This window comes from Scylla paramamosain, chromosome 35 (genome assembly GCF_035594125.1).
Source record: "Scylla paramamosain isolate STU-SP2022 chromosome 35, ASM3559412v1, whole genome shotgun sequence".
In the NCBI taxonomy this organism is placed as follows: domain Eukaryota; kingdom Metazoa; phylum Arthropoda; class Malacostraca; order Decapoda; family Portunidae; genus Scylla; species Scylla paramamosain.
Window position 1 is genome coordinate 6230001 of NC_087185.1, and position 24000 is coordinate 6254000.

Sequence of the window (24000 nt, forward strand, 5' to 3'; positions counted from 1 at the left end):
ACGCGAGCCAGACCAGTGCTTAGGCCGCATTCACCACACACGCAAAGTCTAGGAATATTACATACCATCCAGGCATACATAAAGAACCCCCCCGGCACACACACACACTGACTGTTCTCCGCCCCGCTTTTCCGTTGCTTCCTCGCGGGTCTCTCTAGCAAGGGATCGCGAACTCCACGAGCCGAGCCGACTTAGTAATCACAAGAAATAAACAAGGCCAAGAATACCGCTGATGAGAGGCTAACAAGCAAGATCCTCATGTAAACTGACGGATATTTTGCCCGGTGAACGTGCGCGGAAAGTAGCTGGTTGTTTCTTAAGCGGCTTATGTTCGAAATTACGGCCAGCAGGGCAATGACTCGGAATGGCGGGATGGCGCAGATTTTTGCCATCTCGCTTTCCTTCCGTGGCGCAGGATCTTGGGACGTCTGGCAATTACAGTGAGCCGTGACGGAGTGCTGCATAATTAGAGAGCTTTCGCGCATGAATAGGAAGGATTATAGTCATAGCATCGCTTCTGAAACGCAGACATACTTGCCATTTCGCCTTTACCGTCTTCGTGATGGAAAAAGAAAGTCCTGGTGTGTTTAGTTTACGTTTCCTGGTGTTTGATGATAATAAAGTTTTTTGCACCTGAATGCGAAGGATTATAGTCAGAGCAACGCTTCTGAAAGGCAGACATGCTACGTACGATTTCACTCTTACTGTCTTCATGGCTTGATAACAAAGAAAAGGAAAAGTAAAAGGAGATGTTCATGTTCTGTACGTTTTCTGTTCTTTGATGATTAGAGAGATTTTGGATGTGAATGGAGAGATTAAAGTCAGCATTGCCTCTCAAACACTAACATTTTGGCGATGTTGCTTTTATTGTCTTCACTTCTTCATGCAAAAAAAAAAAAAAGAGTTATGGTTATTTAGTTTAGGTTCTCCGTCCTTCAATGACAGTTGTTATTACCAATAATATTTTTTTGAGATGAATAGGAAGGGTTGTAATCAGAGTTTTGCTTCTGAAGTTCGAAAATACACTTAAATATCATCTTCACTTTTTCGTGTCTTTATAAACATCGAAGTCCTCTTTATTTAGTTTACGTTTTCTGTTGTAATGTCACCTTGAATATTTGGAGATTAGTGACAAGAAACGCTGGAGAATATTAATTTTTCCATCTTCGTTTCCTTCATGTCCTGATACAAATGATATAAAATACGTCAGCGGTAGTAATTTTACATTTTCTGCATTTCACTGTCACGTTTGGATCAGTGTGATGTGGCTTTTTAATTAATTGAAATGTCACATGATTGCTAACCAGTCTTTATAAATAAGTGATCGTCTAATTATTGTCATGAAGGAGATTGGATTGTGACGAGCCAAGAGCCACTAGTAATGTGATCTATATTAATGTTGTCATTTACGATAATTGCCTCGTTTTGTTCCTGGCTCTCGATAATTCTTCTCATTACTTATTGCGGCTCATTATTTGCCTGATGCTTATTTTACGCTCACCTCTTTTTTCTCTGTCATTTTCAAGTCCCACGTGATGAAGAGAAGTGGGTTTCGGATTTTTGGTCAGCTTAAGTTGTGGTTAATACATTATTTGATATGTAGGTATGAATGTATGTCTGTCTGTCTCCTCTCTGTCTGTGTGTCTGCTTGCTGTCTGTCTGTCTGTCTGTTTACTGTCTGTCTGCCTCTTAATTGATATATTTGTCTATGAATATGCATATTAATCAATCTATCAGTCATTCGGTCAGTCAATCAATCAATCTGTCTATCTATCTATATATCTATCTATTATCGAGCTATCTATATCTATCTATCTTTCTATTTGTTTATTTATTTATTTATCTATCTGTCTATCTATCTATCTATCTACCTATCTGTCTATCTATCTATCTATCTATCTCTATCTATCTATCTATCTATCCATCCACGTATCTAATTACCCATCCGTTTATCTACCTATCTACTTACCTTCTTTTCTACCTGTATCTCACCAGGTCGCATTTAATCACCCAGCATCGTGACTCATTATTGCATCAGCGTGACACAAGGATGAGTTGACGCCGCGATGCTGCGTCTCGATGGATTATTTCAGGGGGATGAATCATTAACTGGGATGAGATGCTCTGACTTCACCAGGTAATAGATTGGCTGAATTATTGACCCTCTGACTTCCGCATTCCCTCACTGATTCACGAACTCATCTGCTCTCTCTCTCTCTCTCTCTCTCTCTCTCTCTCTCTCTCTCTCTCTCTCTCTCTCTCTCTCTCTCTCTCATTCCACAAGATGAAGAATAATATTAAATACACTATAGTAATATTTACATTTAAAACACTTACTTTAATTAATACTTACTGTATGCAAAACTTACTCTAACAACAACTTATTTTAATTTGTACGTACTATAACTAATACACACTTTAACCTATACTTTCTTTAAGCGACAATTACTTTAACCAATACTTACTTCATGCAATACTTCTTTAACTCAGAAAAGTCTCCTGCTCGTTCTACTAACTTGGCGAGGAAGGAACACGTAAATATTATTGATGAAAAACCTACTATAACATTATCAGCGGTCGAATAACACCAACTATAACTGAGAAAACTTAAAAGAAAGTAATCTGTGAACGTTCTCGCTTTTTTAAAACTCGTACAAGAAAGTGAAATTAATCACTCCACATAATTAATTAACTATATTGATAATTACACAAAAAAAATGTACCATTCACTACACAGATGAATAAATAGATGAATAGGTAAATAAATGAATGAATAAGTAAATAGATTAATAGATAGATAGATAGATAGATAGATAGATAAAAACACCGGTAATAAAGACAATTAAAGAAATAACTTAACAAAACGACAGAAAAATAATAACTAACACATTACCATAAAGAAGAAGAAGAAAAAAAAGAAGAAGAAGAAGAAGAAGAAGAAGAAGAAGAAGAAGAAGAAGAAGAAGAAGAAGAAGAAGAAGAAGAAGAAAAAGAAAAACATCAAAACCTTTCACACACACACACACACACACACACACACACACACACCTAAATAATTCAGCACAGGTACTACACCACTACGCTACATTACACAGAGTTCATGGCGAGCGAAGTCTTGAAACTCTTATCCTCTTTAATACGCTACAGTAATACGGGATCACGTGTTTCAATTGCTACCTAAGCTCTTCCCTAATCAGCAATTACTGTCGTCTCATTTGTTACTCCTCCAGCCAGTCAGACTCTCCGCGCAGAATGGTGAGCAGAGGGTAATTGGTGGTGGTGGTGGTGGTGGTGGTAGTGTGTGGTGGTGGTGGTGGTGATAAATTATGGTTATTGATGAGATAGTTTTAGAGATACGAGTGAAATGTATGAGAGAAAGTAATGTTCTCTTTCTCTCCTCCTTTCTCTTTCACTACCTCTTCTCCTGTTTCTCCTACTTTTCTTCTGTTTTTGTTCTTCTTGTTCTTGTTCTTGCTCTTTCTCCTCCTCCTCCTCCTCCTAACATAACTAATGCACAAAACACGTAACTCGTCTCTCTCTCTCTCTCTCTCTCTCTCTCTCTCTCTCTCTCTCTCTCTTCCAACCCTGTGGCGGAGGAGGAGCGTCAGGATAGCCAGTAACATCACGAAGGGCGCCTGGATTGCCCGTATCCTTCCTTTAGCGTCCTTTTAAATCTCCCAGGGCGGAAACAGCTGATTGAATGAGTTAATGACGCCGCCACAACAGAGAGAGAGAGAGAGAGAGAGAGAGAGAGAGAGAGACACACACACACACACACACACACACACACACACAGCTATAGTGTTGCCGCCCTAAAGATGCCGAATATCGCTAGCGGGATTAGGTTTTCACGTATTCTATATTAATTAAGAGTACCTATCTATATTATTATTTGTTTATTTTTATGATACATCGGCTTTTGTTATGTTTGTTGGGATGTGATTGTAAAGATGGCTTGGTACGTGAAGATACATTAATTATTACTGAGATAATCGAAACAGTGTTGGAAGAGATGATTTTCGTAACTATTTTTTCCTCTTTACTGGTAGGCTTATAATAATGACGATAAATGTTGACTTGTGGTATGGTGTTCTTTTCTATTTGTGTTTCTTTTCATTAAATGTCTTTTCGCCACATACAAACATACAAGGAAAGTAAACTCTATCTTCCTTTGTTGTATAAATGGCCTCTGCTTCACGTAAGAGATCGAAGCACTTGAGATGTGATTCGTTTCCGGAAATAACTGAACCCTTCCTGCTGCTACTCAGTAAGGCAGTACTCAGTTCCCTCAGCATCAGTGGCGCGTGTAGTGACAATAGTATATAGTGCATTCAGTGCATAGAGTGCCGGCGCGAGTGATTACCAGGAGCTTACTGGTGTGAAGTGAGGTAGGCGGGACTGAAGGAGGCGTGCAGGGGTGCCCGCAACCAAGAAGGTCGGGTAAGAGAGGGAGAAATTCCTGTTCTTGCCTCACTGGCCGCCATATTGTCTATAGCTGTGGGTTTGTTGTGGATGACACCTAAGTGCTTCGCCGCGCCGTGTGACTGACTGTTCTTGTGGCGGTTCGTATTTACTCTGTCAGTTAACCAAGATATATTAATCTACCGATTTACTGTAGGGTAAATGGCCTTTTGATGCGTTGGCTTTTAAGATGCACCGTGGTGTTAAATGAAGGAAAATTGATACGCTCAGGACCTCCCAAAGAGTGTATCCGGACGGTGGTGATTCACTTTATTGCTATTGTTTCCCTGTTCACCATCACGGCCGTCTTGGTGTGGGAACCTCAAAACAACTGGTGATTACCTTGCTTATTTGCTGAAGAAAACTATCGGACCAATGACTCATCAAGCCATGGCACTAGTTTACATAAGAGATGTTCCTACGAGCTCCAGGTGATAGGTGTGACACGACCACTTCAATGTGTGAGCTTTAGAACCTGCTCTTGCAGCTGAGTACTTAAGCCGTCTAGGATGGTTAATTAGCGAAGCATTTCTCACGAGGCTTCGAGACAACTCACCAGCACGTAGTACAGAACCTTTCAGAAATGTTGATATACGCATCGCTCCGTGACTGTATTGTAACTGTGATAAAGTGATAATCCTTTCCTGTTCATAGCCTTAGGGACATCAGACGAGGAATTATGTTATATAAAGCCCAAGTTTTATCACATAAGGCTTTATAAACCTAACATAACCTTACTTAACATAACCTAACCTAACTTAACATAACCTTACCTAACCTAACACACCATAACCTAACCTAACCTAACCTAACCTAACCTTACCTAACCTAACACACCCTAACCTAACCTAACCTAACCTAACCTAACCTAACACACCATAACCTAACCTAACCTAACCTAACCTAACCTAACCTAACCTAACCTTACCTAACCTTATCTAACCTAACATAACCCACCATTTATTTATTTATTTATTTATTTTGTTTATTTATTTATTTATTTATTTATTTTACTTTTTTTTTTTTGTGGCGCCATAGAACAGTCAATCATTCAATCAGTCCAGGCAATGAAGTGTAGACTAAGGTGCAGAGTTGGCTGGGGTAATGGAAGTGGTGTTAGAGGGGAGCACTACCCTCCTTTATCCCTCTTCTAAGTCCCCCTCACCACATGTACCTTCGTTCCGTCCCTGCCATTTCACGTAATCCTGTCTGCTATCCCCTACCACCTCCATCACCGTTTTCTATTGCTTCTTAGGACAGTAACTATAGTTGTTGAGACGCTGTACAACCCCATATCATTTCTGACCTCCCTTACCTTTTTCTCACCCTTTTCTCTCTTCACTCTTCCCTTATCCCTCAGTAACAGACAGCCGGGCCTTCCTTACCCCAGACACACAAAGGCTTCCCCCTGTTTACATGAAGCAGTAGTAGTGAATATACGTGACAACCGCTCGTTCTCCCTAATCCAGCAGGCGATCAATTCACAGCTAACTTAAATGCTTTCAAAACATTCGGTGTTCTTGATTCTTGTGCGATTGTTACAGGGTGACTCATATTTTTATTCTTTATGTGGCACCATGTAGATGATAAGAATGTAATGTAATATGGTGTAGTTGTGATGAGTGAAGATGTTCGAAGTGAAATTATGATGTTTTTATTTATTTATTTATTTAATTTTTTTTTGTAGGGAAGGCGGAAGAGGTTTAGCTTGGTTAGGTTAGGTTAAGTTAGGTTAGGTTAGGTTAGGTTAGGTTAGGTTAGGTCAGGTTAGGTTAGCTTAGGTTAGGTTAGGTTAGGTCAGGTTAGGTTAGGTTTGTAAAGCGTAATATGATAAAACATGGACTTTATATAACATAATTCTTCGTCCTTCTCCTCTTCCTCCTCCTCCTCATCATCATTATCATCACCATCATCATCGTCCTCATCATCATCATCAGCCTTCATGATTTCACTACAGAACAAAAGATCATGTTTACGAAATTGCAAAAATACAACACATGATATATAATAATTAGTGGGTATTGCATGTATGTAATTAACTAGGCGGTGTTCTGTGTTCTGTGTGCGGAAAGGTGTTATTAACGTGTGTGTGTGTGTGTGTTTACGCTTATAAATACCGCATAGGAAGGAGGAACATAACATTACCATCTTAGCAAACATCAAAACAAAACAAATTAAAGTCCGGACCTGTAAAAAAAGAAAAAAAAAATGCTATTACAACATTTTCAGTTACATAATTTTTTTAAAGCAGAAAAATTTATATCAGTCGATTAAGTGTGGGTTTTATTTTCTAAATTTCGTTTAGAAGCGGAATGTTGATAAAGTTTGATATAATATTTTAAAGAGCACTAATCAACACACACACACACACACACACACACACACACACAGAGAGAGAGACGTTCCTAACACCGAGTGCTCTCAAGTAATGTAATCAAATCCTCAGTCTTACTTGCGTGGAGGAAATTATCACCACCACCACCACCTCCACCACCACCACCACCACCACCACCACCACTACCACCACTACCATCACGATCATGTTAGTTAACTTCCATATTTACCCTTACGTGGGTGAACATTTTACGAGTTTTCCAGATTTGCAGTTATCATCATCCACTCGTTTCCTCCACGCACTGTCTCCAGGTCTCCGTCTACAGCTCCTCCCTTCTGCTAACGTGCCCACACCCTCTAAAATCTACACTTCCTCATCACGTCTATTATATTCTCCACTAATATAGCCTGACTGAAATTTCGCTCTTAATATATCATAACATTAGGCTCCTGTTTTTCCGCATCGGTGCAAAAAATACAGTTGGGACGGAAAGCGATGAAACGAGGCATTCAATTAAATATATTAATCTGCATTAGTCGTGGTGTTTTTTGATATCAATTTGCTGGGTTAACAGATACAAGTAATGAATGGTTGCATGGACGAGAAAAGATCTAGTGATTAGTTTGTCGGGATGTGAATATCATTGTTCCTTCATATTGTTCTCTCTCTCTCTCTCTCTCTCTCTCTCTCTCTCTCTCTCTCTCTCTCTGTGTGTGTGTGTGCGTGCGTTGTGTGTGTGTGTGTGTGCGTGCGTTGTGTGTGTGTGTGTGTGTGTGTGTGTGTGTGTGTGTGTGTGTGTGTGTGTGTGTGTGTGTGTTGACCTATTTGTATTATTACTGGACTGAATCAAACACATAATGTCCTGTCTTTTAATACGCGAGAGAGAGAGAGAGAGAGAGAGAGAGAGAGAGAGAGAGAGAGAGAGAGAGAGAGAGAGAGAGAGAGAGAGAGAGAGAGAGCTTTTTTTTCCCCAGCAATTCGTTGAGCTGTGTGATGCTGGTGATGGCGAGAGTTCGTGTGTTAATATGAGAGCACGTGTTACCGTATATAATTACAGCTAATGAGTCGGAAATTCGATTAAAATTATGTGCTGTAGTGCTAGTGTGTGCAAAGTCGGTTACGTGAATGTTATCGGTTATATCGGTTTGTTGAGTGGTGTATCCGGTTACCAGGCGGTGTTTTAGTAATGCCTAACATAACTTAATGCAACCTAACATTGCCTTATCTTATTTTATCTTACCTGGCCTAGCTAACTATACCTTTGCTTACCTTACTCTGCCTAACCTAACTTAACATAAGGTAACGTTGACTAACCTTATTTACCTTACCTTACCTAACCTGACATTCAAGCTAACTTATTCTACCATAACTTAACCTAACGTAAGCTAACCTAACCTAACCTTACCATACTTTTATCATACCTAACCTTAGTAAAGCTAACCTATTCTAACTTAATCTAACCATACATTACCTTACCTTACCTTGTTTTCCGTGACATGAGTTAGCCAAATCTTAGTCATACCTTACCTAACTTAATGTGACGTAGTATTCTTACTTCTTACTTTACCTAACTTAAACAAAGCTGACCTATGCTAACATAATGTGTAAGGAGAATGTGTAAGGTATGAATGCAAGCTTTACTTTTATCGTAGGAGAGAAGGAGATCGAAGAGGAGAGGCGTGCGGCGAGAGAAGGAGGAAAAGTTGCGAGAGGGAGGAATGGAGGGAGGAGGAGGGAGAGGTGAGAGTAGTTTAGCTAAGTGAAGGAAAGTGTGAAGATGGAAGGAGGCTGAGGGGAAGGTGGAAACTCACTTGAGAGAGAGAGAGAGAGAGAGAGAGAGAGAGAGAGAGAGAGAGAGAGAGAGAGAGAGAGAGAGAGAGAGGAGAGAGAGAGAGAGAGAGAAAGCGCTTAGTGTACAGTTTGGAGGCATGATGTGGTGGTAGTGACATCTGTAGTAGTAGTGGTAGTGGCGGTGGCGGCAGCGGTGGTGGTGGTGGACGTGGTGGTAGTGGCAGTGGTGGGAGCCTGGCAGCTGGCGCACACGTCCACACTCGCGGTAACTAACTGGACGCTGGATAATCACTCTATTGATGAATTAACACGACAAACCCCACAAATGAAATGGAATCCACCACACAATCAAACAATGAGCTACAGCCATTATAAATAAACAGAATGCTTTCCAACTGAATTTGATTAAAAACACTTCACGCTACAGCTAACAGTGAAAAAAAAGGCAAGCATTGTTTTCCGCTGCCATGCAAATGATGAAACGCTTTTCCCGAATATAGATGAAGTATTAGACAAATAGATACACACATATGTAGATAAATAGTTGTATGTGTGGAGGCGGCGGTGGTCTGTGTTTTGTGCGGAAAGGTGTTATTTATGTGTGTTTTGTGTGCTTGTGTGATGCTCTGAGGTGTGTGTGTGTGTGTGTGTGTGTGTGTGTGTGTGTGTGTATGTGTGAGAGAGAGGTGGGGGGGCAGGGCTTATGTGTACATGTGTGTGTGTGTGTGTGTGTGTGTGTGTGTGTGTGCGTGGGAGGGTTTACATGTGTACGGTATGTATGCGTGTGTGTCTATGCATGTACTTGTTAATCTTAGAACAGGATTCACTGATTATAATTTCACCAAGACCCCCAAAAATAAAAGATGAAAAACTCCCGGCGCCAGGAAAGCCCCTCGTGCGCCTCCCCGCGTCCTCCACAAGCCGGAAAATTTTCAGTTGCACAGGATTCTTTTTTTCATTTGACGTAAGCTGGAAAAATTCACGGAAATCTTGCCGTCGGGTTTTCGTTTGGAGTGTGTTTGTTTCCGTGTGTTTTCTCTCTCTCTCTCTCTCTCTCTCTCTCTCTCTCTCTCTCTCTCTCTCTCTCTCTCTCTCTCTCTCTCTCTCTCTCTCTCTCTCTCTTTTTGTTCTAGTTTATCTGAATGTTAAGTTATATATTGACTTGATTTTATTTGTATCATCAGAAAACCTACTTTTTCTTAACTATATTAGCAGCGGGGCGCTTTACCATCATTACCATTAGGTTAGGCTAGGTATTACCATTAGATTAGGTTAGGTCATTATCAGGTCACCTTATTATCAGTACCATTATCACCACAGATCGTCTCTAGCATCATCATTACTCTCTCATTACTAACAACATCACCATCACCATTACCACCACTCCGTCATCACCACCAAGTCACTACCAACATTGTTATTGTATTATTAGTATCAGCACCATCACACCACCATCATCCTATGCTCACCTTACCTTATCTTAGCTTACCTGACCTAACCTAACCTAACCTAACTTGATCTAACCTAACCTAACCTAACCTAACCAAACTTGAGCTAACCTAACTTAACCCAACCCAAACTAACCTAACTTGATCTAACCAAACTAAACCTTACCTAACTCATCCTACCTAACACAACCCAGCCTAACCTAACCAAACCGAACCACACCTATCCTAACCTAACCTAACAAAACCTAACTTAACGTAACCTAACCTAACCAAACCAAACCAAACCAAACCAAACCAAACCAAACATAGCACAACCTAACCTAATTCAACCCAACTAAACTAACCTTATCTTACCTTACCTTACCTTACCTTACCTTACCTGCCACCCCAGCACCTAGACAGAGCCTCACAGTACACACAACAGAATCCTGTAACCTGCTCGTCAGTTTTAGGAACAAACTCGAGTAGTTACGAGGATTAACACACCAATTCTCCCTCTCCCCCACCGACATTTTTCCTTTCTACAGCTCTTAATATCCTTAAATCTGCTGCTTGTTCGTCATGCGTCCAGGGCTTAATGCTGGAATTTACGGGAACTTGCTCCATAAAGGGATGAATATAGTGCGCTGCCCACCATAGCATTTACGCGAGCGCCTCTGTTTGTGTTGTTCAATACATCACCGAACTTTACGGCATGACTGGCCTGTTGTGTCGCTCCGCCCGTGGCAATGAAAAAAAAGGTACTGCACGGGGGGAGAGAGAGAGAGAGAGAGAGAGAGAGAGAGAGAGAGAGAGAGAGAGAGAGAGAGAGAGAGAGAGAGAGAGAGAGAGAGAGAGAGAGAGAGAGAGAGAGAGAGAGAATGATTGATTTAATTGATTGGCTAGATTTAAGGCGTTGGAAGACAGAGAGAGAGAGAGAGAGAGAGAGAGAGAGAGAGAGAGAGAGAGAGAGAGAGAGAGAGAGAGAGAGAGAGAGAGAGAGAGAGAGAGAGAAAAACAGAGGCAAATAGACAGACATACAGATAGAGAGACTGATAGACAGACATACAAACAAACAGACAGAAAAGGATAGACAAACATACAGACAGACAAACAGAAAGACCGATAGACAGACAAACATACAAACAGACAGAGATAAAAAGATAAAAACACGGAGAAAAACAAAGTACGCACCATTTCCACACCTTGCCTCCGTCAGACAAGATGGCGACTCCTGAAGAAGGGATATGCTTTCTAACCCCACGGAGCAAACTGCATGGACATTTCTTCCTTTACGTTAAACTAGGCGGGAATCTGACGCAAGGCCGCACCCAGCCAACACACTAATGCCATGCGTGTTCCGCCGACCCGCTCTCAACCTGTTTCTGTCTTGTTGGCCTAATAAATGTTGTTCTCCGTTAGATTTATACGAGCGCCGCATGAACCTGTGAGCTATGATTGCAGCGGCCAGCCTCGTTACTCACCGCGGAGCCTCGAGGTGACCCGGGTTTTGGGGCGCCAGACAAGGGCAGGAAGAAGGGCGAAGGGCGAGAAGGGACGGGGAAGAATGGGAGGGAGAATATATAACAAGGCCAAAAAAATAACGAGAGGGTGGTATTTGTGAGTTGTTAGGTGTCTACATGGGTTTTGTAGAATTTTTGACGACTCTTGTAAGATCCTGTAAGTTGCTTGGGTGTTTCATTAACCCTTTCACTGCGACACGAAACAATTAGCAGCACCAGAAGCAATGCGTGAAGTCTTTACAAGCATCTACAAGAAAGTTAGCGATGAAAAAATAATATATTTGGCAATTTCTTCCCAGTTCAAAGATTGGACGTGGCTGTAGAACAAGTAAAGGTGTCTGAGTGATTGGTAATTAGGGAAAGATGTACCAAGTGGCAGTCAAAGGGTTAAGAAGGATCCTGAGAGTACTTTAAATTATTAGGATTCCTGCATGGGTCCTATTGGATTCTTGAAGAGGATGTTGAAGGAAAGGAAAGACTAAAATCCAATAAAGATAACGTAAACGGCCAAGTGTTCCTGTAGGATGGGTTTATTTAGTTGTTAGGAGCATGCAAGGCCAAAGGGATTCTAGCAGTTCTAACAATTATAAGGATTTCTGCATAGATACTGAATCTTGAAGTTGTTAGGTGACAAGAAACACTGGAGTCCTGTAAAGTGCTGTCAGAGTCCTAGGATTCCTGCAGGTGTCTTGTAGGGATGCTAGGTGTTAGGGGCTGTGAAGGACGGATAGTTAAGAGGGTCCTATGAGGTCTTTCGTGGCTCTACAGGGGTCCTAGGAGAGTGAGAAATATTTTTTAACCCTTTCACTGCGATATGCAACACTTTACACCACTGAAAGCCGAGGTATGATATCATTAGAAGCACCGACACGAGAGAAGAGGGTGAAGAGAATAGATTTCGCAGTTTCTAGCCAGTATAATGTTTAGAGGTGGCTGTAGAACTAGGAGTGTCTCAGTGTGGTTAAGGATTAAGGGAAGATGCCAGATAACAGTGAAAAGGTTTTAAGGATTGCTTTACTGGATGAATTTTTCTCCTTTTTTAGGAGATAGATATGGACTGAATCTCTCTCTCTCTCTCTCTCTCTCTCTCTCTCTCTCTCTCTCTCTCTCTCTCTCTCTCTCTTTTGTGTGTATGTGTGTGTGTGTGAATCCGATAGAACCTAGAAACGAACGTACATACATACATACATACATACATTTTCATTACTCCGCTTCATTTCGGAATTATTTACAGCAGAATGAAAAAAAAAAAGAAAATGGGAAAAAAGTGAGGGAAAAAGGCTGAAAAAATACGCGAGGTGCGAAAAAAAACGTGAAAAAAATTGAAAAAAAAAAGTAAGTCATCAATAGTCTTTTATGATAATTAATTTCATCTTTTACGTCTCATTTCCTGTTCCTCTCACGCCGGATCCAATAACCGCTCCGATGCATTTGGCTCAACCTGCTTCTTAATTTCCATTTATTTTTTTCCCCGCGCCGTGGATGCTGGAGTTAAAAATGTCTTTAATTGCCTCCTTTTGACCATTAGCGCGTTGAGAATAATTGGTTTGACTGGGATATTAATTTCAGGACGAGGGTGATTCTATGTTATTTATGGTGATGGTGGTGGTGGTGATGGTGGTGGTCGTGATGGTGGTGGTGGTGGTGGTGGTGCTTTGTTTGATGTCACTGTATTGATCCCAAGTCGCAATTACCATGTATAATCGTCCTACTTTCTCTCTTATTCATTAGCATTTTTTTCATTTAGTTTATTCACATGGGTAGGTGGGGAGGAAACTTTTACTGTATTATCTTCTACTAGTACTTAGTGTGGTGTATGAAAAATAATGCAATCAAGTAGCTTATAAGTGGCATATCCTTATCATCCTTTGTATTCCTTTGTAATGCTGGAGTCAGTTATTTTTTCACTTGAACAATAGTATATATTTTTCATTTTATACAAACAGCTTGCGTTATTATGAGTGAATATAACGAAAAACATTGAGAAGTCTTCCTAATTAATGACGCGAGAACGGATGAGAATCGAGGCAAAATTATAAGGTGGGAGATCTTAAGGTGATGAGTGACCTGAAGAAAAGCGACTGAGATGAAGTAAGGAAGGAAACAGGGGGAGAAAAGACAGGAGGGGTTTAAAAGGAGAAGGAAGGGAGGAGAAGGAGGGGGGTGGTTCAGGTATGGAGGAGGGGTGGTCGTGGAGAGGGAAAGGTGTGGAAAAGTTGATGGGAGATTAGGTGTGAGAGGAGATGGAATAGAGGAAGAGGAAAGGAGGGTGTGAAGGAGGGTAAGCTGTGGAGAGGAACAATAAGGGAAAGAGACGTGATGGGAGGCAGAGAGAGAGAGAAAAGAAGGTATATGGAAGAATAAAGATGAGAGGGAAGTGTGGGGGGAAGAGGTAGATAGAAATTGGAAGGTGTGTGAGTGAATTAGTAAAAAGAAAGAGGAAACATTTTAAAAGCTTTGGAACATTTATTAATTGCTAGCAACTGTATTGGTGGTAATAAATGTAATTATGTTGGAGATGTGTGGAAAGAGGAGGGATAAAGATGGAGGAAGGTGTGTGGGAGAAGTGTTAAGGAGGAGGAGGAAACATTTGATACATTTGGCTAAGAATTATACTGGTAATAGTAAAGTAGTTGTGGCAAATGAGTGAGAAGAGGAGAGGTGGAGAGAAAGAGAAAGGTGTCAGAGAAGTGGTACAGAGGAAGAGGAAACATTTTATTTGAAACACTTGTTTATTTATTTATATTGTTTATTTATTCATTTATTTATTTATTTATTTGAAACATTTATTTATCGCTAACAATTGTGCTGGTATAAAGTAGTTATATTTGAAACATTTGAAACATTAATTCATAGGTGACAGTTGTCTGTACAATTGGAAGCTTTTCAGGCAGTGGTAATAAACAAACAAACGAATGCAATAATAAAAACAAGAATATTAAGGATAATACCAAAACCGACAATGCAATAAAAAATAAGAATTATAATAACAATACATGAAACAACAGTGACAATAAAAAAAAATAAAATAAAATAAGAGAAAGTAAAAAAAAAAAAAAATAAAATAGATAAAATGTCATTGTTGGAGGAGAAGTGGTGGAGGGAAAGCGGAAGGTGTGTGGGAGAAGTGGTAGTGAGAAACAGGAAACATTTGAAACATTAACACTGACGACTGTAGTGGTAATAATTAATGCAGTTATGTGGGAAATGTGTGGGAGAAGAGGTAGAAAGAAAGAGGAAGGTGTGTGAGAGGGAAGTGGTAGAAAGCCAGGCCTGTGGGAGGTAGATGAAGGCATATTGCTTGCCACTGCAATTAACTGAACCTGCACAACGCATCGATTCTTCCAGGAAATGAGTCAAGCAGATTTTCAAGCCAGTTACTTTCATAGAATCTTATATTTCTCTCTGGTAAAACATGTAAGATATGCAAAAGAAATCACCCATATGAATAAAACTTAAACAGCGGAAATCAGGAAATCAGGTACTGAGTTATATATATATGTATACTGAGAAATCAACATAAGGCGAGTGATTTCAGTTCTGTTTCCATCCGAGGCACGAAAATCGCCGAGTCAGAGACTGCGATAAATGTGCCTTTCCGGGTTACTTCGTGCAAGGAGAGCAAAAATATCCCTAAAAAAAGGCCTTTGGGATTAGGCCTAACATATCCACCTTAATGGAGAGCATCAGCCAAAGAGTATCTCCTCCTCTTGGTGTGCTGCGCCGGGGACATCCAGAGTACAGGATTGTCCCCCTGTACTCCCTCCCTGTCTCTTAACTCCCTCCACTTTCACTCTCACGGCCGACAAAGCCTGCCGCGCCGCTAGCTGTCGAGGAGAGGGCGTGCGTTCACTATAGCAAAGTCTGGCAGGCGTGGGGACCTTAAAAGCTTGTCCTCCGCCACGCTGCAACCTCAGGACTGGCTGAAAGGCACCTGGATTTTAGAGTATAGAGGTGTACTTACCCTTAATAATATGCCTTGTATGACGGCCTGTAACTCAGCAGTGCAGTCCCCTTATCCGTGCCTTTCCAACCTGTGTTAATGGCTACTTAACGACTCTTTGCTTGTTTATTATGAATGCTAAGTGCTTAAGAGTTTATTACGGAGTATGCATGAATTAAAGGCCTGCAGAGATGATACTGAAAATACCACTCTTAAGATCTAAGTATATTTTGATAGTTTATTTATTGGTTTATGTAAGCTTATTATGAGTTTACATAGATAAATGCGGGTTTATTGTAATTTTTAAAGTGTTTGAATGATTTTAAAGATCTGCAGTGATGTACTAAAAGAAAATACTTAAGCTTTGGTATAATAATTGAGTTTTCAATGTATCTGTATGAAATGACTGTAACGAAAGTTAAAATAATACACTTAGTGCAGTACGATGAACTGAATTTGATGAACACGAAGAAAAAAATCAAGATCTCGTTCGATTCTTTCATTTCCTTTGTTTTAACACGAATTACAAGATTGTGAAGAAATATTAAGAGAAAAAAATAATCTAGTATAACATTTGAATTTTCGCTGTGTATGCATAAATTAGACAAATGAAGAAACCACGACAAACACACACACACACACACACATCCAAATCACGCAATGTTTAAGAGAATAGAGTGAAGTGGTAGAGTGCTGCTGTGTCACACCTACGTCTTGCTGCACCTGTTGGAAGGCTTCGTGTTTCGCAATGCTTCACGAGGCCTTAATTGCATCGCCTCGTTATCACACACAATTGCTCTGCCCATGGGGAAGGCACGTGGAGAGAGAGAGAGAGAGAGAGAGAGAGAGAGTTTGTGTGTGAGAGAGAGAGAGAGTTTGTGTGTGTGTGTGTGTGTGTGTGTTTGTGTTAGTGGCACTTTAATGTTTAGATATGACACGTTAAATCTTGCGTACTGACATTATTCGTTTTACACCACCACCACCACCACCAACAACAACAACAACAACAACAACAACAACAACAACAACAACAAACTCCTCCTTCTCCTCTTACCACCAGCAACAACCAATACCACCACTACCACTTCCACTACCACCACCACCACCACCAACAACAACAACAACAATCAACAACAATCAACAACAAATTCCTCCTTCTATTACCACCAGCACAACCAACACAACCACGGTCACCAATACCACCACCACCCACCTACCACCACCACCACCACCACCACTACCACTACTACTAAGGGGGTAAAGAGACGCTGCAGTGGGGAATTAGAAGTGGTTAAGATCGCATCAGTAAGAGGGAGCACAGGTACTTACAAGAGGAGCGAGTCCAGTCTTCCAACTGTTACATTTTTCCCCACCAGGTGTTGCGACTCACCTGTGCCATTTACCTGTTCCCTTTAGAGCCAGGTGGGCGAGGGGGGACGTTGGTCTACTTTACGTAATTGTGCTTTTAGTGGAATAATCGACGCAATGTTTTTAGTTTTACAGTAGCGAGATTGTGAGCTCCTCTCTCCATTACTGACTGAATGATAAAAACTCCTGCTTTTGTCTTTATCATTATTTACGAGTATATTGGTGGCGTCTTTACTGGTGGTATTTTTAAAGGTACTGTCTGTTAAGGGTTGATATTTTATTGCGTTCTATTCAGTATTACTTCTCATATGATAAAACTCTTACTTTCTTCTTTATCTTTGTTTATATTGGTGGCGTCTTTACTGGTGGTATTTTTAAAGGTACTGTCTGTTAAGGGTTGATATTTTATTGCGTTCTATTCAGTATTCTCATGTGATAAAACTCTTACTTTCTTCTTTATCTTTGTTCATATTGGTGGCGTCTTTACTGGTGATATTTTTAAAGGTCCTGTTTGCTAAGGGTTGATATTTTATTACTTTTTGTTCAATATTACTGTTCCTGTGATAAAACTCTTACCTGCTCCTTTATCTTTGTTTATATTATTGAAATCTTTGCTAATATTCCTTTGAAATAATTAAGGATGCTGTATGCTAATGGTTGGTGTATTTATTACTTGGTGTTTAATATTCTTCTTCTTGCGCATCATAAAAATTCTTAGCTCTGTCTTACCTCTGTTTATATTAATGGTGTCGTTACTGGCATTCCTTTTGATACATTTTAAAGAGCAATATTGTCCATGAGTTCATTTTTGTATTACTTGGTATTCACTGTTACTATTCTTGCTTTGCTTCTTCATCTTTGTTTTATGTTAGTGGCGTCTTTGCTGATATTTAAAGGGATGTTTGCTATGTTTTTTTTTATTTCCTGTTTACTTTTCTTACTTCTGATGTCTTTTTTAGTGGTCAATTTTTTTTTTTTTTTCAGGTCTGTCTTTTTTAATAATTTGCGGTTTTCTTTCACTTTCCTGAATCGCCTTTGTTATATTTTGAAGGATAATGTTTCCTGATCATTGTTTTTTTTATTACTAGCTGTTTGTTGTCGCTTTTCTTATTTACCTGTAGTATAATTTCAAGGGTTAAGCTTTTCTAAGGGTATTTCATTACTTGCTATTTACTTCCTTCAATTTTTTATACCTTTGTTATTTTTTAAGTGTTACATTTGTCTAAGAGTTGATTTTTTTTTATGATTTCCTTCTTTGGTCACGTTTCTTAACTTAAACGTATATATTTCCGGGTTTAATATGATCATTTTGTTGATTTTTTTTTTTTTATGATTTCCTTCTTTTGGTCACGTTTCTTAACTTAAACGTATATATTTCCGGGTTTAATATGATCATTTTGCAACTATTTATAAGTACTACTACTACTACTACTACTACTATTACTATTGCTCTGACTTATTCTGCAGTTTTTAAGTAGTTTATCTGTCTACCTTGTCTGTTTGTGTATAACTGTCTCTCTGTCTGTCCTGTATGTCTGTCTGTCTGTCTGTCTGTCTGTCTACTGGTGTGTGTATGTTTAGCGTGTCAGTTTGTGAGCTTCTGTTTGGTTTAATGTGTTGTGTATGTTTTATCAGTTTCGTTATATATTTGTATTTTCCTCTCTCTCTCTCTCTCTCTCTCTCTCTCTCTCTCTCTCTCTCTCTCTCTCTCTCTCTCTCTCTCTCTCTCTCTCTCTCTCTCTCTCTCTCTCTCTCTCTCTCTCTCTCTCTCTCTGCCTTGTATTCTTTATTCTTTATTATCCTTTCCACAATATTCTGCATTTCTTTTCTCCCTATTTTTTAGTGTGTGTGTGTGTGTGTGTGTGTGTGTGTGTGTGTGTGTGTGTGTGTGTATTGGGATGGGAGTGAATCATTCTCTCTCTCTCTCTCTCTCTCTCTCTCTCTCTCTCTCTTCTCTCTCTCTCTCCTCTCTCCTCCTCTCTCCTCCTCTCTCTCTCTCTCTCTCTCTCTCTCTCAGTAGCTTTAAATCCTTCCCTTCGAATACCTTTTCCTTTTCCCTATCCACTTATTCATTTTTATTCGTCTAAGTTCTTCAAGTATTTTTCCTCAAATTTTGTTTCAGTTTCCTTCAAAGGGGAGAATCGTAATCTTGTATTTAAAAAGTAAGTTAGTTTTCCTTCTTTATTTTCTTTATATTTCTTCGTTTTCTTTCTCAAGTTTCAGAAGCAGTATGCAGTGATATGCTTCCCCGTTTTCTTTTCATATATTTGTTCTGATTTTCTTGTGTTTTTTATTATTTTGTTCTTGTAATCTCTCTCTCTCTCTCTCTCTCTCCTCTCTCTCTCTCTCTCTCTCTCCTCACTCTCTCTCTCTCTCTCTCTCTCTCTCTTATACTTTCTTACTTTTCATTCTACCTTTTTTCATTTTGTATCACACATTTCCTTTTTTATTTGTTGATTTTCCTCTCCCTTGCATTTCCTTTTCGTATCTACATATAATTCCTCTTTTTTTTTTATCATTCCCCATCCTCTGAATTTTCTTCGTAATCTTCCTTCTCATTCGTATTTATTTATTCTTTCCATCATTTAATTATTTTTTTTTATTAATTTCGACATTCCTTTTCCACGTATGTATTTTCTCTATTTTTCTGTTTTTCTTTCTTTTTCTTTCTCTTTTTTTTTTTTGCTCTCTCTCTCTCTCTCTTTCTCTCTCGTGATTTTGTTTACACTCTTCTCTGTTTCGCTTTCTATTTTTTTTTTTCATATATAGTTTTGCCCGTGCGTGACCTTACCAGTTTTTTCTTTTTATATTTCAGCTAGTCTATGGAAATCGTTGTTTTTGTCCTCTCTCTCTCTCTCTCTCTCTCTCTCTCTCTCTCTCTCTCTCTCCTCTCTCTCTCTCTCTCTCTCTCTCTCTCTCTCTCTCTCTCTCTCTCTCTCTCCTTTACTGTGTCTTTTCTATCCCTCGTTTTCTTTTTGTTTTAATAATCTAGTTTATCCTTAATTAAGACGATTTAAGGCAGAACAGATGTTTTAGTTTGTTTTTCGTTGATGTTCCTTTGTGTTTTCTCTTCTTCCTCCTCCTCCTTTTGCACTATCCTGTTTCTCTCACTAATAGTAGAATGAGTCTGTTGTTTGGATTTCCTTTGTATTCCTTTGTATTCTACCCCCTCCTCCTCCTCCTCCACCTCCTCCTCCTCCTCCTCCTCCTCCTCCAGTGGGATTGACAGGGCAGTTTTTCTGATCAAGATTCCTCTTCCCCCATTCAGTTCCCATTTTTTTCTCCCTCTATTTCCTCTCCTTCTTTCTCTTTCCAATGCGTTCCTTCCCCAATTTTTTCCTTCATTTTCTTCCTTTCCCTTCTTTTCATTCTCCCTTTTTTTGCTTCATTCCTTCCATTTTTTTCGATAATTTCCTTTGCTTTGTTCCCTTCTTTCTGTGCTTTTCTTCTTTCTTATTGTTTCTTTCCTTCTTTTGTTCCTCCTTTTCATCCTCTTCATCCTCTCTTTCTTCTTTTTTCCATCTTTTTCCTTTCCTTTCCTTTTCTTTTCCCTGTTCTTATTCTATTTTATTCTCTTTCATCATTCTCGTCCTCCATTCTATTTTTCTGCCCCTTCTATTTCTTTCCTTTGTTTCTTTCCTCAATCCTTTTCCTCGGTGCTATTCTTTCTTTCACTCCTTCTCTCATTTTCTTTAATTCCTCGTGTAAATTGTCTATTTTTTTTATTCTCCTTTGGCAGTGAGAGTTTCTTCATTTATTATTTTTTTTCATATTCTTGTTCTTTATTCTGTTTAATTTGCTCTCCTTTCTTGTTTCTTTTTTCTGTTTAACTTTACCGATATTGTTAATTCTTTTATGTCTCTCTGTTCTTTTTACAATTTTTCCCCTTTTCCTTTGTACTTAACTTTCGTCCCTCTCGTGAGTTTTTCCCCCACCGCCTCAGATCCTTTCTCTATTGGCTACGTCTCTCTCTCTCTCACTCTCTCTCTCTCTCTCTCTCTCTCTCTCTCTCTCTCTCTCTCTCTCTTCTTTCTGCTTTCTCATCATCTTCCTCTTCCCCCCTCTTAACTCCCCTCCTCCTCCTCCTCCTCCTCCTCCTCCTCCTCCTCCTCCTCCTCCTCCTCCTCCTCCAGCGCTGCGCCCCCTCTCCGTGGGCTACATTAAGTTAGGATCAGGAGAGTGACTGCTCGCCACTCTGTGTTCTGGCTTACACTTGATGCCTCTGAAATTACAGGAGTTGAGATAACATCGACGCTTCCCGACCATTCACTTGTTTTCGCGGTTTATCCAAAGTTTTCGGTCGGGGGCGAGGGCCGCGCGTCGCCACCGGGGCCTGAACGATCGCCTGTGCAACTGAGATTGAATTATTATGGTGTTGCAATAATGCTCGTTGCAGTACATACGATCCGCTTCTCTTATCTATAATTAAATCACTTCATTTAGTAAATTGTTCCATTATTTTTGCTCACTCCGTCGTATTCGCAAACGAGGCGGAGCAGCTGCGAGGCCCGGACACTGGTCATGCGTCACGTGTCCTCGTAACATATCTTTTAGCCTCCTCCCGCCTTCTATGCTTCCCGTCGATTCACAAGGACGGGAGAACGCTGGACGAAGACGTTAGGGCAAGACGGCGAGGCGGACAAGGACGCGGGAAGGGAGGCTAGATAGGGAGAGAGAGAGAGAGAGAGAGAGAGAGAGAGAGAGAGAGAGAGAGAGAGAGAGAGAGAGAGAGAGAGAGAGAGAGAGGGTGTATGGACGGAGGCAGGAGTGGCTGTCAGATAGAGGCGGACACTCCCGTCACACGTCTCAATTTATGGCTGTCCACGTAATCAGGTTAGGGATCAGTGTTCTCCCGTGAAGGAAATTGATTACTGATTGCTCTCTACCTACTCTCGCCGCGGTGTTTTCTCCTCTCCCTCTCTTTCGCCTGTTACCGTTTTTTTCTGTTGTTTATTTGCTCTGCTGGCTACTGGTAAATTCAACCCAACTTAACTGAACCTAGCATGCTTGTTCTTGCTGCGGTGTTCCCTCCTCTCCATCTCTTTCGTTCATTATTATTGTTTTTTTTTTGTTTATTTGCTTTCCCCACTGCTGATAACCTAACCTAACTAACCTAACGTGACTTAATATAACTTACCTCAACCAAACTACTTTTCCTTGCCGTGTTATTTTCTCACTTCTTTCCCTTTTTGTGTTCATTATTCCTTACGTACATTTAATTCTGGTATTGCTGGTAAATCTATCCTTAACTTAATTTAACCTAACCCTAATCTAACCTAACCTCACCTCACCCAGTCATTATCGCTGTGCTTTTCTTCTCTCTTTCCTCGGTGTTGTTGTTGTTGTTGTTGTTGTTATTATTATTATTAGTGTTATTATTGTTATTATTATTATAGTTTTCCCTGTCGATAAGCAACAATCTCGTCAGTATTGTGAATGCAAATCTAAATGTTAATTGATGTAACTTATGACGGATGTTTATTGTTATTTTCTCCTCCATTAGATATAATTAACAGTTCTCGTATGCCCCTTTAGGTCTTTAATTCATCGTGCAAGTTGTCCATTTCCTTAATATTCTTTCGTAGCGAGATTTCTTCTTATTTTTTTTATATCCTTCTTCATTCTGTTCAAGTTGTTCTCCTTTCTTATTGAACTGATTTACGCAGAGTGTAATTTTTCTCCCCAGTACCTTCTACTTCTCCTTTGCGTGTTTTCTTAAAGGTGTTCAATCCCCTTTATGATCCTCCGTAATATATTCATTAAGGGCCGTTCTATTTGTGTTTCATAAGTGTTGAATCCTCCTTAGTGTACTTTGTAAGAGTTTTTTGATTCTCTTTAGTGTGTTTTATAAAGGTGTGTCAGAATTTCCTCTGTATATTTATAAAGGGTGTTGGATTGTCTTCAGTTTGTTTCATAATGGTGTTTCTTCGTTTACTGTATTTCATAAGAGCATTGGAATCCCTTTAATATATTTCATAATGGTGTTGATTCTCCTTAGTGTATTCTATTAAGGTGTTGGTTTCCTTTAGTGTCTTTCATATAGGTGTTGGATTATCTTCAGTCTGTTTCGTAAGGGTGCCCGATTCTCCTTTGCGTATTTCGTATTTGTGTTCGATTCTTTCAAGTGTATTTCATCATGGTATTGGATTCTCTTCAGTGTGTTTCATAGAGGTGTTCAGTTTTTCTTTTTGTGTATTTCATAATGGTGTTGGATTCCATTCAGTACTTCAAGAGAGTGCTGGATTCCCCCTCACTGTACTTCAGAAAGGTATTGGATTCGCTGGTAATGCAAGATGAAATACCACTCCCACATGTTCGAGTATTCATCACAGGCTCTCCGATCCCCTTTACACTTCCCCTCGATCCTCCTCTCTTGCAATTTCCTTAGGGTTGTATATGTTTCACCATCTATAAGGGGGTTGGATCCTCTGATGATACAAGATGAAATACGACTTCCATTCAGCCTCTTCGATCCCTTATCAGGAATCCCTCTCTCTTAGTTGTTTTCAATCTGTATGCTTCTTTATTTTTCTTAAGGTGTTGAATTCTATTATAATACAAATTTCATTATACACAGCCTCTTTGATCTTATATTTTCGTCTTCGATATTGGATCTATTTCTTTCCATCTTTCTCTTAGTTGTTTTTAATCTATATTTCTATTTTTTTCTACTTATGTGGTGTTGAATCCTCTTATAATACAAATCTTATTGCCTCCACATTCCCCACAGCCTCTTCGATCCTATATATTCGTCTTCAATATCACATCCATTTTTTTTTTCATATTTGTTAGTTGTTTTTAATCTCTATATTTCCATTTTTTTTTAAGGAGTGTTGAATCCTCTTATAATACAAATTTGATCACCTCCACATTCCCCACAACCTCCTCGATCCTCTATATTCGTCTTCAATATCACATCCATTTCTGTGATTCATTACGTGCCCTCCACATCTTTTCCACTTCATTATAGTTTCATAGTTCCTCGAATCTCTTACGCCCTTTGTAACCACTTCGATTCCTCTTATCTCCACTCTTTCGATCCTGTCTGACATGGCCTCTTAAAACGTCCGAGCCTTTGCATATAGATTCATGTTAGCCTATTACTCTTATCAGCTGCAAGTAATTGATTATTGTGGATTCTTGTTTTTTTTT

The 24000-nt window shown here is 39.7% G+C and overlaps 1 protein-coding gene across 10 annotated transcripts in view; it reads left to right on the forward strand.

Annotated features, from left to right (window-relative positions):
- LOC135090605 (uncharacterized) overlaps positions 1-24000 on the forward strand; it is a 304055-nt gene that overhangs the window by 47570 nt on the left and 232485 nt on the right. For 4 of the 10 annotated variants that reach the window (XM_063987503.1, XM_063987504.1, XM_063987510.1 and 1 more), the window contains exon 1: positions 4272-4562. The exons of 1 other annotated variant lie outside the window; for it this stretch is intronic. The gene's annotated coding sequence lies outside the window, so the exon portion shown is untranslated. Of the gene's footprint in view, positions 1-4244; positions 4563-24000 lie in introns of those variants that run through there. 5 more of the 10 variants (XM_063987505.1, XM_063987512.1, XR_010262052.1 and 2 more) reach the window with 4 other exon arrangements.